Below are 6,009 nucleotides of genomic sequence, written 5' to 3'. Positions count from 1 at the left end.
GGACTTGCCCTTGGAGCCAAGGATCTGCTCCAAAATCAGAAAGGAGGCTGCTGTCCTTGTATGGCTGACACAGGAAGAAGGAGGTGGGAATGGGAGCTGGCGGGGGTGCCACGATACTGTGCACCCTGCCGGAACAGGTGAGGAGCAGAGCAGAGCAGTGACCCGGCCGGGGCAGGTGAGAAGCGCTGCGGTGTCTCCGCCTGTGGGTCTCTGGGGGCGCGGACGCAGCCTCGCCGGGAGTGGCGGTGCGAGTGCCAGAGCGGGGCGGCGGGCGGGCTTTATACGGTCCCGGTGCCCGCTCCTCCCCGCGGCGGTGAGCGCCCCCGCAGAGCGGGAAGGGGCGGCGATCCTGGCGGTGCGGCCACAGCCAGGTCATCCCGGGCTATTGCCGCCCGCCCCGTCCCTCCGGGTCCTGCGACGCCGAAGCTGGCGGGATGGCCTCACTGCTCGATCTGCCAATTATGCATTTCAGGTGATATTTCTTTGCATTAGCGGAGAAAACATAATCAGTCCTCCATGCCAAATGAAGAACGACTGATACGTTTGCAAGCAGGCAGCTATCATATACATCTTCCTTGTTCCCACTTCGTGAGCTCTTCGCTGCTGTCACTGCCATGCCCGCTGAGCTCCCAGCCGGGAGTTTGCACACCCAGAAGTGTGTTTGCATGCACTACACGTGGCATGCAATGTTTGCCAGGAATTTTAACATCTCTCTTCTCTCTAGATGCTGCTCTTCCCTATATGTGTATTTTTATTCCCCAGGCTTCATTTCACTGCAAGAGCTGATGTGGCCACAGCCAGGGGGTCAGCGAGAACCCCCAGTCCTGTGCCGGTACTCAGTACCCAGCAGGACTTCAGCACCCCAGGAACTAGCACTGCCTCTCCCCACCAGCAGCAGAATATATTCCTTATCTCTGAGAGAGCCACCTTTCCCCAGAGTGGGAAGGAAGGGTAAGGAACGGGCAGACTCCTGTGCAAGAGCAGAGGTTACACTGCAAACTAGAGTCTCAGTCCAGGGGTTTGGAGGGAAGACAATTCACCTGACAACTCCCCAGAGTGGTATTTCCTATCTTTCTTCATTAGCATATGCCACCATAGCCCCAAATGAAGAAGCTGAAAATATGTTTTAATAAATACATTTCTGTGGGTTGAGCAATATGGAAGATAACTCACAGAATCAGATATCATAGCGATTTGCTGAACACTGCAGTTATTATATATGACAGAGAAGTCCCACTACCTGTGCTGTGCTCACGGAAGTTTTGCTGACACTCGTCAAACAATTGCAGCCACGAGAGTCAAAGTGCACAGGAATATCACAGATGGAGCTTCACATATCTTACCTACAGGGCAATGCATCAAAAATACCTATGGGACTTCAAGGCAATAGATGTCAAGCAGTGGAGATGCACCTGGTTCTATAGCTAGCTGCACACACAGGACTAACACAGCAAATACAATATTTGGCCACTTTGCTGTAAGTTAGCAACCCCAAATGGGGGCTGAAGATGTAAGGGATGCTAAAGCTGACTAATGTGGGTCTGACAGAAGCACAGCTGTGCACAGCACACCTGGCAGCAAGGCTCAGTAGGTTTGCACAGCAGCTTTCAGGCTTGAACTATACATTGGCAAAGTGCTACGTCAGAGGTGATTTCCTAGCACAGGTCAGCACCAGCTTGGGGATTAAAAATTCCCCAGTTTTCCTTGGTGGCAGGTAGATAAGTCTCTTTCCTGCCCAGCTCATGGCTCTTACCCACAGCTGGATTTGCTGAAAGCAGTCTTTGCTGCAAGAGCTCTGGCTTCAGCACAAGGCACTCTGACCTGCCTGCATCTGATCAATTTGAGACACTATTTTCAGCAGCCTTCTGTATCTTAGACAGCTATGATTGACCAGACACCCAGCTCTGGATTTGGCAGGCTGTTTGGAGATATTTCTGAATGTATGTTGGAAGGAGGGGATGCAGGCCGAAGTCCCATCTGGCAGGGTTATTAAGTTGAGCTGTGAAATCATGCTTGTGTTGTTCTGGCCTCTAGATGCCCATCTGGGAGTATAAATGTCCCTGAACACAGAGAAGCTGGCCACCGTGGCGCAAGTGACACAACCTAATCTCGCCACAGCAGGTTAGGGCGTCAGTCTCTCTGGCCCAATTGCTCTTTAATTGCTTATACAATGAGTAATCACTTGCAGATGTCCTGATGAGGAAGAGCAAGAAAGAAACTTATCATGTACCCCTACTAATTAGGCTATTGAGCTATAGATTATCTGAGGTGGTTGCCCCAATTTGCTATCAGCCTTTGACTGCATGAAAGATGAGATATCTCCCCAGTAAAGCTTCAGTCAGAACAAGCACCTTCCCACATGGTGCACCAAAATACTGTTGACCAGCAAAAAAATGTGTTCTCAAAAAACGTGACCCACTTTCTCACAGGAAAGACATAAGCAGCCTCCTGCCCAGACCAGCTTGTGCCCTCAGAGCTCCATGCTCAGTGTCACTTGTTTGCACTCTTCCAGGTATTACGTTGCTCAAACCATTCAAACAATAACATGCATTTAAAGTATTAACTACACAGGATTAATACAAATTAGGTTCTGCTTCTCTATCATTTTTGACATAATGTAAACACAGCAAGTGATAACATGTATTGGAAAACAAATCACGTTTCTTAACTGAAACACAAGCAGCTATGAGGCAATGCACGTCACTCTAGTTTCATGCGGCATCTTTGATTCTTTCTACAGGAGTGTTAAGGAAATTGTCTTTCAAAGGTCATAATGACCAGCATGGTAAGAAAAGCTGGATCCTCCCATTTGGATGTTTCCATCTTAGGAACCAGCAGTGACTCTGTATGATGCTCATGTCATAAATCATACTAAGTGGACCTGGAGAATGAGGCTAAATGTTTTCTTCTGGATTTTTCACACACAAAATCAAATTAGCTCCACGGAACACAGTGGTGTTGTGCAGTGTAACAGAGACAGAACCGTGGGGGTTCGCTTTTTCTCATTGCTACAATAGATACTTAAATGTCTTCCAAACTCAGAGAGCATAATTCACTGTTTTCTTCTAGCACCTTGCCCATTGGGTCTTATGTGATCCCTTGTCTCACTGGCTCTATGACTCTATTATTGTGAGATCCACTGGCATCAGTGGGATTTGGTGTTTTATAGCAGGAAGTTTAAGATTCACATCTCTCCAGCACCTCCAAGTGAATCTGCCCAAGCAAACCCCAGGCTGACCTATGGGGTCCAAATGGTTACTTCCTTGTGCTGGTATTGGGCTCATTTCCATCACTGGACACCACTGTGAGGTGTTCCTGGAAGTGTCTGTATTGCTCAGAAGGACAGTTTCTCCCTGCTTCTTTTCATGTGGATGCACCACAGCACTGGGAGACTGGAGGGATGGGTTTCCCTCTATAGGTGAGAGACAATGGAGACATGCTGCCCACCTCTCTGAACTCAGTTGTGGAAATATACTTTGAGGGATTCTCCTGCTTGTAGGCAAATGTGGACATGGGCAAAAGCAACTGGAAGTGAGGTAAGAGAGCACCGGAGACCAAATGAACACTGCTCAGCAGTGCTGCAAGACCTTTTGCAATTTGTCCTGGCAGCCTGGGAGCTCTTCCACTGATTCCTTGCCTGAGTGTGCAGTTTCAGACTGTGTGGGGTTCAGCTGTACCTACGGCAGCTGAGCTGAGTTTGCAGAAGAAGTGCAATTCATGCTCAGTGGTGCTCCTGTGTAGGAGAGGACTGCATTCAGAAGTCTGAGCTCTGTTCTCTTCTGCTTATGCAGGGATCAGTTTGGAAACCCTGCCAGAGAATGGCTGGCCAGTGGTAAAAAGCAAACAAACAAAACTATTTCAAAACAAAATCTGAAAAACCTAATTTTTGTGCTCTTTTTTTGTTTTCTGGGAACAGTGTTAAAATTTGTAATTTTGTAAAACTCTGCTTACTTTTGTTTGGATGATTTGCTTAGGAAATAAGGGGAGTGGGATCATGCTCTGTGTGTATACATACATGTACGCATGTGGAAGGTGTCTGCCCTCCATCCAATAACCATTGAACACCTTGACGAAATGTATAGAAAAGTAGAGGCCTCAGAGATATTAATGCACTACCAGTTTCGTGAAAGTAGATGGGCAAAAAAGAGGGATCCCATAAATGTTCTTGTTGAAAGGAAGACTGCAGCAGGAGCTGAAACTCTATTAGGTAACGGTGAAGCCATATGAGAGTAAGACCTTAAAAACACCCAACTGCAGGCAAAACTTCTCATCTTCTTAAATACACAAGCCAACCAACACTAAGACACAGAGCTATGGGGACTCAGGTTCCATTTACTCCTCTGTTCATGGAGTTACCTGTTACATTTCCTTTTGGTCAGCTTTATTATTATGAATAATATATCAAAATTAATAATTGACTTCTAACTAGACTTTGATTTTTCTCACAATGCAATGCTTCAACTCAAATTGCACTTCTTTTACTTTGGAAGATTTTGATTCCAGCAAAATTAATAAAATTGCAACTGCTTCCTGCACAGCATCACTTATCATCTTGAAAAACCTACTCAGATTTTAGTGTAATGGAAGTTTGTTGCTGACGGTATTTTATATTTCTGAGGTGTTTTGCACCACTGTAATCTCTCCTGCTTGCTGTGCTTGTCCACACACTGCTGTTTTGAATTGCTGGGCTCAGCATAGCTAGTGACCTGACTACCATCATCATTGACTTTGCTTTCCCTGGTTTAATGCTACCTTAGACAATTCTTTCACAATGTTATTTAGTGACATTCTTAGCTGTCTGTTTAATAATTTTTTTTTTTTTTTTTGGTCAGTTCTTCTGTGAATAGTGTTTGGACATGACAGAATGACCCCACAAGGGTATTCAGAAAAACAGTATCACCATCAATATTCCTTTTGAAATTTGGATGAGTTCTTTAGAAATATTCATGTGGCACCTGTATTTTGAGCACTGGGATTTTCTTGTACAGAGATTTCCTGCAATTGTCACCTCTTTATTTCCAAGAATATTGCTAGAGTACATTTCCAAGCATACTGTTAGAAACTTCTTTCCAGCTAGTTGGATTTGCAGCACCCAACGCACAGCATGGTACATCCAGAAACCCCTCTTGCTTGGTTTGTGTCCTGCCTGTGGGCAATAGCCAGAATGTGATGCACTTTGCAAGTCCTATGCCTTAAAATACCACCAGAAACATAACAAGATAAACATTTCAAGAAGCATAGCTCCCTAATTCTATATCTGTAGCATTTCCAATCCTCATCCTATCCAAAACCTAAATTCATAGGGAAATAGGTTTGCAAAAGGTCTTTGCTTAAGATCCTAATCGTAGGAAGTCTTTCAGGGTAATAACTTGTCTGCTTGAAGTGCTTGTCCTCTCATGCTTAGCTTGTTTGGGTCACAAAGAGAGATGGAGTGACTTCCAGAGAAAGAGATCAAAGGGAGGAATAGAGCCAGGGAGATGCATAAAAATCACAGGATCACAGGATAACAGAATGTTTGGGGTTGGAAGGGACCTCTGGAGATCATCTAGCCCAAACCACCTGCTAAAGCAGGTTCACCAGAGCAGATCACACAGGAATGCATCCAGATGGGGTTTGAATATCTCCAGAGAAGGAGACTCCACAACCTCTTTGGGCAGCAAATCATGTTGCTATTGACATTTTGAATGAAACCTCCCTGGTTGTTTGTTTTTTCTATTATAGCATTCCACAGAAATTTGAATGAGTGCAATTTGCAAGCAAAATGATTTAAATGTGAATGCTTAATGGTCTTGAGAAGGAAACTTCAGATTGTGTAACCCCATATTACCAACACACCTTTTAAAATCAATAGTCACTGCCTCGGGATTGAAGAAGGTACCTAAGTTAGACTTGAATACTGAGCATTTAAATCTGAATGCTTTGGATCCTACAAAGTATTTGTTGGACAATGCTGCTCTTTAATTTAAAAGAACAAATTTCAAAATTTATTTATGGACTGTCCATGCAGTG

This window comes from Streptopelia decaocto, assembly GCF_964273445.1.
Source record: "Streptopelia decaocto genome assembly, chromosome: 1".
In the NCBI taxonomy this organism is placed as follows: Eukaryota; Metazoa; Chordata; class Aves; order Columbiformes; family Columbidae; genus Streptopelia; species Streptopelia decaocto.
The sequence above is the reverse complement of the archived record's forward strand: the minus strand, read 5'-3'. Positions refer to the sequence as shown.